This window comes from Danio rerio, chromosome 24 (assembly GCF_052040795.2).
Source record: "Danio rerio strain M-AB ecotype USA chromosome 24, GRCz13ab, whole genome shotgun sequence".
NCBI lineage: Eukaryota > Metazoa > Chordata > Actinopteri > Cypriniformes > Danionidae > Danio > Danio rerio.
Genome location: NC_141044.1, coordinates 28,909,145 through 28,923,075, shown reverse-complemented (window position 1 = coordinate 28,923,075; position 13,931 = coordinate 28,909,145). Strand labels below are relative to the sequence as shown.

Sequence of the window (13,931 nt, the reverse complement as noted above, 5' to 3'; positions counted from 1 at the left end):
ATCTAAAGAACCATTTCCCACCATAATGACGCTTTGGTGGAACGAATAGATTCCATGGTTATTAAAGGAATCATTGATGCCAAAAAAGAACTGTCATTTATTTTTTAGAGTGCTAAACTCCAAATCATCATGACTTTGCACTGGCAATAATGGGAATGCTGCTCACGGAGCATCAAAAACCACCATTTCCATTAGGCACGGATTAAACTTGACAATTTTAGGAGAGATATTACATTTAATGTAAAGGATCTTCCTTGCGATTTGCTGAAGGAGAGATGCAGAATCTTTGATGCGCGGAGGCGGAGGGGGCAATTACGCACCTTCTCTGCTCTCGTGGGTGTGGGCGGCGTGTCCAGATTCGTCATCACAATAACAAATCGAGCAGTGAGTTATCGAGGTTGTATGACAGGATTCGAGTGCGTCCCGGCGGGATAATGAATCAGATCTGTGATATAAGGCTTGTTTGATATCAGACATAAAAATTGTTCTTTATATAATGTCTAAGAGCTAACATTTAATGACAAAGAAATCAGAAATATGTGAGAAAGTACCTTTGGAATCAGATTTTCTGCATTTGGAAATGATAAATGTATTGAAAGAATTGGCAGCATTTGTTGGATGCAATTTCTATAGACATAAGGGGAAGAGGGTACAGTCCCCCTGTATTCAGTTTATTGAGAGGTAAGGGTTAGTTCACCCACAATTGAAAGTTCTGTCATTTACTCATCCTCATGCAGTTTCAAACCTAAAAAAAATCTTTGGAACACAAATAATAATAATCTCTTGTAGGGTTAAGGGGATAGTTCAATTAAACTGAATATTTTGTCATAATTTACTAATCTAATTGCTTGTTCAAACCTAAACTAATTGAGTTTTTTCTGACAAAAAAGAAAAATGTAGTTAACTGGTAGCCTTTTCTATATTATTTTAGTCTCCTACTATGAAAATCAGTTACTACAGTTGTCAAATGAAATATCCTATTTTTTTAAATTAAAAAACACAATACTCATAAAGGGTTGCAACCACTTGAAGCTGAGTCAAAATTCACTTAAAAATGACAAATTAGAAATGCAACAAGTGGTTCATCATTTTAGTAATATTTAAAGCATTAGAGTTTTGGGTGAACACTTTTAATGGAAGGATAGACATATCTGATTTAATTAAAAATAATACCTCGATTGGTTTTACAATGCTCTATAGGTGAATTGAATAAGCTGAATTGTCCGTAGTGTATGTTATGGCTGGGTGACTATTCGAAAAAGTAATTGAAATCGACATTTAGAACCTATAATCGATCAAATTTTTCCAGGAAAATTTTTTCAATTTCTTTATAATAACTAATTTATACTTATTGGCGGTTCATTCTGCAGTGGCGACTCCAGATTAATTAAGGGACCATGCTGAAAACAAAATGAATAAATTAATTTTTACTTATTATATTATGATTTATACTTATTATAATATTGTGGTATTATACTTCAGCCCAGCACACACGTACAGTCCAGTGCAGCCTTCGCATACATGTGAGAAATAAAACATTTAAAAAGTAAAACAACTTTTAAAAAGGCATATTTACTGTACAAATCTCAGTGAACTATATGGGCAAAAACATAAAATAAGTAAATAAAATAATCGTTTATTAATTGTAACCGAATTAAAATGTTCAGCTATTCAATATTTTGATTTTAGGCCAAATCCAGGGTGTCCACGGGGTCTTAAAAAGTATTAAAAGTTGATAATTTAAATATGAGAAAATTAAAGCCATTAAAAGGTACTAAAAAGTTTTCTTTGCATTTTTATGAGGCCTTAAATTTTGTGTAAGTGTTGTCTAAAGTGTTTGACTCCTAAAAAGCATAAATATATTTATTTTCCCCCTAATATTAACAACGGCAAGCTTGATCCCTGCGATTGATTCGTTCGATTGTCCGGCCAAGCTCCTCTGTCCAAGTGATGTCACATAATTTAACAACAAATGCGGGAAGGTGATGTGACGCTCTCCACATGTAACGAAACCACAGAGTGAAACCGACATCAAAATGGGAAAATGTAAGTTTGGGTACTCCTGGTTGGAAAAAGACGAGCTTAAACATTGGTTGAAGCCTGTTGCTGAAAACAACCACATAATTTATTATTTCAAGTTTGGTTTCTTCCGAGCTTATTTGAGTTTTGTTGCATGGTTGTGCTTCATTGATTTATTTAACTACAAATGTTTATTAGCAACTGTTTATTAAGTTGAAGGTTTGATACTGATTATAACTTGAAGTGGTGATGAGCTCTTAAAATATTTTGATAAGGTCTTTAAAGTATTGAAATTACCTTTAGGATTCCTGGTTATACCCTGAAATCGCCCAGCCATAGTGTACAGTATGTATATATGTCCTGGTCCTTCAGGTTGGGCGTTGAGCATTGGGCTAACAACCAACTCGTAAAAATTAAACATGGTGCGGCTAAATATCAACTTCGAATGACCCTGGGAGTAAATAAGTAAGTTTTACAATGATGAACAAGTGCTTTGAAATGGATAAGAATGAATAAATGATGACAGAATGTTCATTTTGGTATTAACAAACCCTTTAAATCGATACAGCTGGTCTCCCCAATGCTGAAAATGTGCTCAAAGCTTTGTCTGGAACTAAATTCTGCCATAAAGTTGTGGACTTTTGCATGCATGTGTACTAGAATTATTCAGCGTTTGTGCCTTGTCATTTGTGCGTCAATATGAGCATCTGTGAGGCGCACAGAGAGAAAGAGACCAACCATTCAGAGCAGAAGATCTTATCAGGATGAGCGTCAGGAAGGGATATTTACCCTCATTTTTACAGTACATTCAACTGCTGCATTCATTTGAGTGCCACCTGTTATTGTAATCACATTTATTGGTCTGCACTCTATCAATTTGTCTCATAATTCGGCCATTCGGACTTGTACTTAAAAGCTATAAAAATCTAGACCCATTACTGACCTCCGTTTACTGACCCAATTACAAGCCCATAACCAGCAAAATATAGAGCTGCGCTATTTTACCTGCTTCCAAAGTACAGATTAATTTAATAGCACAACTAATACAGCTTACGGGGAGACAGGATCCGGATGTAGCTGAATCAGTTTGGCAAAATTGAAGTAGAGGCTTATTTGGTGTGTGTATGTGTGTGTTGGAGGAGTACATATGTACATGAGCTTCAGGTCAACCTGCATCTGTGACTTATAACAAATCTATTTTTCAGTTTGTGAGTCAGTGAGCGTTTTGATCGATGCCTGTACATGCTGCGCAAACCCCTAGGCCTACACATTACACTCAGCACACCCCCTCTCTGGCCCTTTCTAAATGCCATTATTAAAGTCTCGCTGAAGCTGGAATGGTGTATTGGTGCTGCCTGGAGTGGCACAGACTCATTTGCTTCAGAATCAGCTACGCATTCGGAGGAGATGCCTCTCAAACGGCTTTGTCTGTTCTTGACGACACTTTAAAGGGATCATTGTGAAGACACTGGAATCATCATCGCCTCAAGCTAAATGCTCCTTAAAAATCGGACTTAAAGCCTGTTCACCATCAGGAGCAATAATTATAGAGTAAGAATGCACTGATGTGGATATTTTGAACCGTATCGATAACTCTTTAATTCGTATTTCATCAGAATTAAGTAATGTATAGTACGATAAATACAAATCTTACTGTATGTTACTGTATTTTAAAGTCGCATTGTGAAAATGACAGTAAATTTTACAGTAAAGATATACAATACTGTAAAGACACATACAGTACATGGATGTTCTATAAATGATTTACTGTTTTAAGTTACTGGAGAACTGCTTCCAGTAAGTAACTACATTCTACAGGAAATTGTGGGTCTTAACACCCCAGTATAGTGATAGGGATTCTCTAGTAGTGCTCAGTGAGCGCCGGCTTTTAGATGAGACGTTAAACCGAGGTCCATCATACCCTCTTAACCAACCCCATATCTGCAATATGGCTGCCGTCACATCATCCAGGTGGATGCTGCACACTGGTCGTGGATGAGGAGATTCCACCCCTGTGTGTTAAGCGCTTTGAGTGTCCAGAAAAGCGCTATATAAATGGAGGGCATTATTATTATTATTCTTTTGAAATAATCTATAATTTATTGGCTAATAATTAATTATTATATTATAAAATTAATGTAAATATAGATTCAAATATATTGATTGGTTGATACCGATATGGCCAACAATAAATTGTGCACTGCTAAAAACTATATTGATAACAATATAGTAATAGCTATAAATAACAACATAGCTAATAGTTATAAACACAAGTTATAAATACTATAGTATTATATACCATTTCGAGGGATGTAAACAATAACAGTGGTCCTAATTTTAAATTTAATTTAAATTTTTTTTAAATTACCATTCTTCATTTATCTGATGACGAATGGTAAATGCACAAGCTGTCAAACTGACTGACTCATTTAATATAATCACACTTCTCCCAGTTTTTGACTGTGACTTTGTGACCTTTTTCACTCCTGTAATGCTTAGATCGCATTTTTCTAGTCACATTTTTACAATTCAGTTTCTGCATATGTTATTGACATCTACACTGTAAAAAATGTCTTGTAATTGTCTTGCTTATTGCACCGCAGGATGTCTATTCGTGCGTTTGCATTGATTTAACATGTAAATCACTTGCGGTTGACACGCCTTTTGTGTCTGGTGTGAACACAGCATCACTGTTTTCCAAAAAACAGCTTTTCTGTAATTTAACGGTAAAATACTGGAAGCTGGGTTTCCAGCGGTGAACTGTTATTCTACAGTACCATTACTGTTTTCCAGAAAACAACTTTTCTGTAATTTAATGGTAAAATACTGGCAGCTGGATTTCCAGGAGTGAACTGTTATTCTACAGTACCTTTACTGTTTTCCAAAATTCAGCTTTTCTGTAATTTAACAGTAAAATTCTGGCAGCAGTGAACCATATTTCTACATTGTAATACGGTCTTAAAAATACCTCATCTCATGTACTGTACAACAATGTACTATTATTTGAGAATAGAATCTGATGTTCACTATTTTCCTGAGGTCACATGTCCAATCTGATGTCCATTATAATGGCATTGAAAAAAAAAGGTATTGAAAGTTTTTGTCCATACAATGAAAGTAAATAGTGTCCAAAACACTTGACCTTATGGTAAAAAGTCAATATTTTTCTTTAATTTTGTATTCTGAGAAAGAAAAAAAACATGCATCCAGGTTTGCAATGACATGAGGATGAGTCAATAGCCCCTTTCACACATACAGACCTCCGGAAAGGTTGTATGTGTGAACAGGTCCTTTTTGAAAATACCTGTAAATTCGTTCTGGCTATTTTCCGGAATGAGAAGTTGTAACATTACCGGCAAGTTGCCGGAATGCTGCGCTGTGTGAATGCAGAAGGAAGATTACCATAATAAGCGCGTGCACGTCTAGAACGTGCTGACGTGAGACGTCTGCTTTAGCCAATCACAACAGTCAAACGCGTTTACGTCCGCGCGGTTTATGAGAATAAAAGCCTTTGAATATTGTTTCAGACACATTTAGCTGCTAGAAGATAGTCAGATCACGTTTATATGTTCTTCTTAATGCCAACTGTGTAAATAATCATCGATGAGATGCTTATGATAAGCTGTTGTTTGTTTACCTTCAAGCTTTGCGTGTGCCTGTGAACGCCTGCACACGCACATATTATGAACATCTCGACATGCGAAAGTGATCCTGCGAAAGTTGTTCACAATATTGATCATCCACAGAGTTTGTAATTTAGTCAAATGTTTACAAATACAAGCGCAGCCGTTTAAAGCTCATTTGTGGTGAATGATGTCAGAATTTACCGGTATTTTGGAATGGATGTGTGAATGCTCTTTTCCGGAAAATTTCCGTAACGTCCTCGCCTGTGTGAACAGCGCTTTTTTGAATATACCGGTAAAGTCGTTCCGGAAATTTTCCGGATATTTACCGGTATCACTGTGTGAAAGGGGCTAATGAGGACAGAATATGCCGTCCCTTTATATTTCGGTTGTACTGTATGGCTTTTGGTTGAACTGTAGAGCTTAAGGAAGCTGAGGAGCTGAAGAGCGGTGTTGTGTTTGATTAGCCTGAGATGTGGAAGCTGTCTGGGGTCATTGAGATCAGACTGTGATTAATCTGCCCTTAATGAGAGGTGTGCGGCTGAAAGAACTCAGACCGAGAAGGACTGTGAAGATGCAAGCAAGGAAGATGTAGTTGATTATTGTTAAATGGAGGGTTCCGAAGACTTGAATGAATATATTACCTTTTTCTCTGTGCAGTTGTTGTGGTGTCTCAAAACCATGCTGGGCCTTTTAATAAACAGTGGTTTGGAAACATGCAGAAGGAAATTTAACGGTACATCGGCCTTTACCCTGGAGACTTCTGCAGGATTTAGCAGAACAATTTGATCTCTTCTGAAATAGGATGCCCACAGTGCCTCGATTTAAAAGTTACTATCAACAGATGTTGCAAACCAACAAAAATAACACATTTACAAATGTGTTTGACAGTTTGCTCAAAATGATCACGTTATAGTTATTTCCTCAGATGTTGTGTTGTATTTTTAAAAACTTTTTATTGCTTACTGATGCTTACATATAAAAGTACTTTAAAAAAGGACATTATTCATTCATTCACTTTCTTTTCAGCTTAGTTCTTTCAGGGTCGCCACAGCGGAATGAAACACCAACTTATCTATCACATGTTTTACTCAGTGGATGCCCTTCCAGCTGCAACCCATCACTGGAAAACATCCATACACTCTCATTTACACACATACATACGGATAATTTAGCTTACCCAGTTCACCTACAGCACATATCTTTAGACTGTGGGGGAAACTGGAACACCCGGAGGAAACCCCCACCAACACGGGTAGAACATGCAAACTCCACACAGAAATGCCAACTGACCCAAACCGAGGCTCAAACCAGCCCCATATAAATATATTAATATACCCTTTTATATTTTTATATGAATAATATAATAATAGTAATAATAATTTTTAAACCTATATAAATATTTTAGCATTTTCTAAAACAGGGGTGCTCAATCCTGTTCCTGGAGATCTACCTTCCTGCAGATTTCAGTTGCTACCCATATCAAACACACCTGAACCAATTAATTAGGACCTGAACACCACTTGATAATTACAGGCAGGTGTGTTTGATATGGGTAGCAACTGAAATCTGCAGGAAGGTGGCTCTCCAGGAACAGGATTGAGCACCCCTGTTCTAAAATGATCAATTGTATTTTGTGTTTAAAGCATTATGTTTTGATATTTAAATTAGTAAAAATTGTAATAATAATAATAACTGTTTTATTAATATAAAAATATTATTATTTATATTATATTTAGAATTAATGTAAAGGTTTTAATTCTTACCAAAATAAATATTTTTACTCTAAAAATGTATTTATTATTTACTTTCATATTTATATTTTATATTAATAATATTTTTTAAACTATATAAATATTTTAGCATTTTCTAAAATGACCCATTGTATTTTGTATTTAAAGCAAGTTTTGATATTTAAATTAGCAATAGTTATAATAATAATAATAATTGTTACAATAGTGTAATAATATTATTATTTATATTATGTTTATAATTTGTATAAATGCTTTAAATCTAACTAAAATACATATTTTAACTATATACATAAATTATATTTTTATATTTAAATTTTATATTAATAATAATAATAATTTTTAAAACTATCAATTTTAGAATTTTCTAAAGTGACCCATTGTATTTTTATATTATTGTAGTTAAGTTGGTAAAAATTATAGTAATAATAATTGTTATATTAGTATAATAAATATTATTATTTACATTGTTTATAATTTATATAACTGTTTTTATTCTAACTAAAATAAATATTTTAACTATGTAAATGTATTTTAATATACTTCTATGTTTATATTTTATATTAATATAATAATATAAATATTTTAGCATTTTCTAAAATGACCAATTGTATTTTGTGTATCAAGCAAGGTTTCATAGTTAAATTAGTAATAATAATAATAATAATAATAAAAATAATACTTATTATTAGTATAATAAATATTATTATTATTATGTTTATAATTTATTAATGTTTAAAATAATCTGCTGTTTTAAATATGAAACGGTGGGGTCGATATGTGACATTTCTAATATTTCATGCATATTTTTTCTCTTATAATTATTTTTTTTATATGATGTGCATTTTGCATCAAACCCAGCAGACAATTTTGTGTTTAATAGACATCTAATAGACATCTAAATGTAGACAACTTGGCTAAAACAAGGCTAAATTCGGGCTGTCAGTAAAATTCTAATATACATCTAAGAATAGCGCAAAACTATAGTCATCAAATAGACAGACTTTATAGTCATTAATTTCTGTTTATTTGATGACTTGTCTAGTTTTAGCCTATTCTTAGACGTCTATTAGATTTTCACCGACAGCCCAAATTTAGCCTTGTTTTAGCCAAGACGACTATGTTTAGACGTCTATTAGACATCTTTTAAAAACAAAAATGCTTGCCGGGAAAACCTAATAACATAATTTGAACAGAAAAACAGAGTTACTTAACCTAAATGTTTAATTGTTATAACAATATATATATATATATATATATATATATATATATATATATATATATATATATATATATATATATATATATATACTCATATTTAAGCTCATAAAATTATGACTTTCGGAACTCATTCAAGATGTAAAATAGCAAAGCCAGCTGTTGAGTTCAAAGGTCGTCACCTTTTAAAGTTCAAACACCTTGGTTTTTCTCCTTCAGTTTTGTAAATGCAGCAGCTGGAAAACAGGGCTTCAGGGGGCCTGTGGTGTGTATGACTGTTCCTTCCTCTTGATTAGATTTCTGACCGCAGGGCTTTAGATTTATTCAAGTTTTGTCACATCATTGCAGCCTCACAAACTCTGATCCATCTCTCTCCAACTGCATCACTTACTTTGTTTCTCTTTTTCTTGAGCTATCCTATTAGAGCCGTGTGTAATCATTTCATACAGCTACTACTAAGTGTCACTTTCCAAGTATACTGATTTGGCAAAATCATCAGAGGTGCAAATCACTTTTTTTTAATTTCTGTAAAAAAATGCACAAAAATATTCAAAATTAGGAATTGTGGGATAGTTAAAGTTGCAGTTCTATTAAGTTGCATATCAACTTGGATTTCACAATTGCAAGTGAGTATCTTAGCAACCCTTATCTTATCAGTTTCATTTTCAAATTAGAAAAATAGGTTTTATCCTGCAGTTCTAAAAAAGTTATTGCAAAATATAAATTATTGAACTGCAAGGAAATCAGAATTGTGGGAGAAAATATTATAGGAAAACTTGCAAATCTAATAAATGGCAAACTTAGTTATAAAATATGAAATCTGAGATCTGACTTTTCACAAAATTTTTTAATAGATTGAGTTTTCTTTCAGTATATTCTGAGGATTCTTTCACTATAAATCTGCAATTGTGAGGGGTCGCCACAGCGGAAAGTTTTACTCCGCAGATGCCCTTGCAGCGCAATTCCGTGTTCAGACCCAACAATTTTTTTTTCTCAATAGTGAGATGAGAAACACACATCTGAGTTCATATCTTGAAATTCTGAAAATAAAACAAATGCAAGACCAAAGAAACTGATGAAATTATTGTAAAAAAGCTGCAAGAAATAAAGTCAGATTTTCCAAGGCGATCTCACGTCACGCCAATTTGTAACTTTTTCTTTTTAAAATCTTACATTTTTATATGTCTGAACTCGTATGAATTTGTACAAATTAGCCAACGCTAAACTGGCAAAATGTAAAATAGCTACGTTTATTTGTAGATCAGGCAGGATTCTCACAATATAGATCTCACAATCCCGACTTTTTCAGCAGGCTTACTGAAAATATGTGCCTCATCCTACACTTTTTCAAAATCTGAAATACGTTGCTCCTGATACGTTTTGCTGCATTTCAGATGACACATCCACTAGAAGGCGCTGGCTACATTTTCGAAAAGCTGAAATACGTTACTTGGGATATGTTTTGTTGTCATCCTTCTTGTACAAGTACATGACTAGATGGCGTTTGTCCTACAAATCACCTATTGCAAAACCCTGACCTAAACTTTTTTTTTTTTTTTTTTCAAAAATTAAACGTAAGAGAAAATGCATGCATTGATAAAATATAAAGTTGAGGTCAAAATTATTATCCCTCCTGTGAATATTTTTTTCCTCTTCAAATATTTCCCTAAAGATGTTTAACAATGCAAGAAACTTTCTACAGTATTTCCTATACTATTTTTTTCATCTGAATAAAGTTTTATCTGGTTTATTTTGTCTAGAATAAAAGCAGTTTTAATTTTTTAAAAACATTTTAAGATCAATATTATTAGCTCCCCTAAGCAATTTTTCCCCCCAAATGGTTACACAACAAATCATCGTTATACAAATAATTAGCCTAACTTGCCTAGTTAACCTATAATTAACCTAGTTAAGCCCTTAAATTGTTCTTTAAGCTGGATACTAGTATCTTGAAATGTATCTAGTAAATTGTACTTTTATCATGGCAATGATTTAAGGCATCAGTTTTTAGAAATTTGTTTTATTTAGAAATGTGTAAACAGAAATTGAGGAAAAAATATAAAAGTATTAAAATTTAACAGGAGTGCTAATAACTGTAAATGTATGCCTTAAATGAATTGTGAAATATGTTCTAAGACATCCATACATGTGAAAATCTATTTTGTATGTATGACATAGGAGATACTGACGTTTAGTCTTTAAACAAACTTTTATTTCGATTGTTTGCTGGGGTAATACATAATTTCATGACGGCACACGCAAAACAACTCTGTCATTATTTTTGCATTTCGCTTAGCTTTAAAAACATAACTAGAAGTCATAAAAGCTGTTTGCCCAAACAACCAATTTGGCCGTTTTATAGATGAGAAAACTCTCAATTGGATGCTCGACTCAGTCACCAATGTCTCCATTTCTGTAAGTTTAAGGTGGAGCTCGTGGGCCAAACTTTCACCAGCGTCTGTGGTTTCCCAGTTAGACTGTGGCCACGCTCATGCTGGGCTTTTGTGGCTTGTGGTTTAACTGGGAGGCAGCGCTGCTTCAGCTAGAGCCACTGCTTCAATATAAGTGACTGATGCTGGGAGCCTATAAATGTGCTGACGGACCTGAATCAGTGCCTACTGGGATATTTTGGTATCAAAATCAATTGGACTGAGAATCGTTTATCACAGAGACGCCATGATGAATAGATAAAGATGACTGAGTGAGAAGTCTTTTATAGCTCATTAGTCTCTGTTGTGGTTATTTAAATTTCAACACGGTCTGAAATAAAGAGGTAAGATTTTACAATGAGGCTTCATTTTAAATAATGCATTAACTTTAATTAACTTATGTTTTTACATCATTTAGAAAGGTTTCTTGAAGCAGGTCAAATTTTAATTGTATTAATTATATTAATGTATTATTGTTAAAAAACAAATACAAATATGAGAGTGCACGATTCTGGTTAAAATCAACATTTTTTTGCTTAAAATCAAGATCAGGATTTTCTTACAATTCTGTAGATGTAAAGTAAAGATTAATGTGAGTAGGCTATTAATATTGTTATTCTCAAACATATGATAAAACAACTATAATACTATTAGGCCTATGTGTAGGTCTACTGTTGGTTAAAATGCTAAATTTTGTATAAATTTGTAAAGGTGGACTTGAACAGACTTTAAATTTGTCCTGGTTAATTCACAGTCAAGTGATGACATCAGAATACAAATCTAAAGCTGAAATATTAAGTTTGAGACGTTTGCTTGTCATTTGTTGGCAACATTATTAGACAATTTTTTCACCGGTAAAACGAAAAGTTTGTCATTATCAGATTCCCTCTTGCATTATATTTAACATTCTATTGGTTAGAGAAGTTATACTGACACTGTTCAACATTTATTTTCATGCACAGCACTTTGTGTTCGCAATGAAAGAAAAAGCATATCAAATGCTTGTCGTAATTATACCTCTAAAATGTGATACGATCATTTAAATGATGTTTTTGGTTTCACTTTCACTGCGTGTGGCTCATGTCTTCATGTGTGGCAGCCGTCACTTTGAGAAAAAAACATACATGCAAATCATACTTCCCGCACGGCTCTGTGCAACAATCTGAACATTATTTACAACTTTCTTAGCTGTTATTCACAGCCTATACAGGCTCTGTTCACTAATATACACATCATTCGTCAGTGTGACGGTGCGTTAGCTCATGTGGGATTTCACTGCCGCGAATACGTCATTACGTTAAAACAGAAATGATATTTTTGGGTGAAATTTACCTTATAAATACAGCATGTGACACTTTTAACACCATTTGGAGGTGTCAATGTTGCTGGGACTTGTGCGACCGCCTTAACAATTCTCTCCTGACCTTGAAAATATAATTGGCTGAATCACAGAAAAGCTGAATTAAGATCGTGTGTATGGTTGAATTGAGATTGCGATCTTTTTTCGATTACAGCACTAACAAATATTAATTACTAATATATTAATACAAATATTGTTAACACAACTTGTTGTACTTTTTCACTAAAATTAATACAAGTTCTTTTCACTCATCATGTCAAATAACAGTTGATGTTAACAAATTAAATTGCAAATACCAAATAAAACTTTCTATAATTTACTTTTTATTTTATTCAATTTTATAGTGTAAAACTAAAATGTGAATAAAAAATTCTAATAAACTCGAGATTTTAAAATAGTATATATTTTATATAATTATTTTTTAATTATAATTTAATTATTATCATTAATATTTTTAAATATTTAAGATTTTTATATCAATAAAAATTATTTAAAAAATTATTATTGCTATTATTATTATAATAAAAGACAATAAAAAATATAAAAATAGCAAAATTGTGGATTGAAAAACTCTTGCAGCTGAATTCAGCAGTATATCATGACTATCTAAGGGAAACAGTTGAGAAATTAAACCTCTTTTTTTCCTCCCTTAGGGTGCTGCATGCACATAGATCTAACGATTATATATAATTCAAAACACTTCAAGTATTTCAGCTCATTCACTTTGAACAAAAAAAAAACCCTGAACTCATTTTCCTTTCCGGTATTTTATTAAACTATAAAACGAGAAGAAGAAGCGCAACATCAGCTGAAATATCCTGACAGGAAGATGAAAGATGATGGAACAGCACGTCTCTTTTTCTCTTCACTACATGCTGTCATAACTGATTGTCAGGAAGGTGCATTATAGCTGCTTTTTGGGGGGAATTTGCAGAAACGAGACATACTGTACTCTGCTGTTTTGTGTCATTCAGCTCAGAATTGTTTTGTTTGATACTTGTTCTGATGGCTATATAAATATATATATATATATATATTTTTTTTTTTAAAAATATTACAATCACAATTATTTGGATCAATATTGCCATCACTATTATTTAAAGGGGAACCATTATATCCCTTTTTTATTATATATATAAAATAAGTCTCTGATGTCCCTAGAGTGTATATTTGAAGTTTCAAAAAAAAAAAAAAAAAAAAACACAATTATTTTTTTTTTTTACTCTTTGAAATTGCCCCTTCTAGGCTTTGAGCCTAATTGTGCTGTTTTGGTGACCGTTGCTTTAAATTCAAATAAGGTTGTGCTCCCAGCCCTCTTTTAAAAAAAGGGTGGAGCTACAAATGCCTATGTGTCAGCATAGTGGCAGATTTAAAACTAGGCTAACGCCCTATGGACTCAAAAAAATAGCACTTTGATTTTCAAAGTAGTCGTGTCACAGATGTTTTCACACTGCATGACAATCTAGACTAGTGTTTTGTCGCTGCTTTGTTTACACTGCAAGATGGATCAGCAACAGGGGATTTCACATTG

The 13,931-nt window shown here is 33.0% G+C and overlaps 1 protein-coding gene across 31 annotated transcripts in view; it reads left to right on the top strand.

Annotated features, from left to right (window-relative positions):
• The window catches only part of cnksr2a (connector enhancer of kinase suppressor of Ras 2a), a 185,898-nt gene that overhangs the window by 8,515 nt on the left and 163,452 nt on the right, over positions 1-13,931 (top strand). The gene's annotated exons all lie outside the window — the stretch shown is intronic.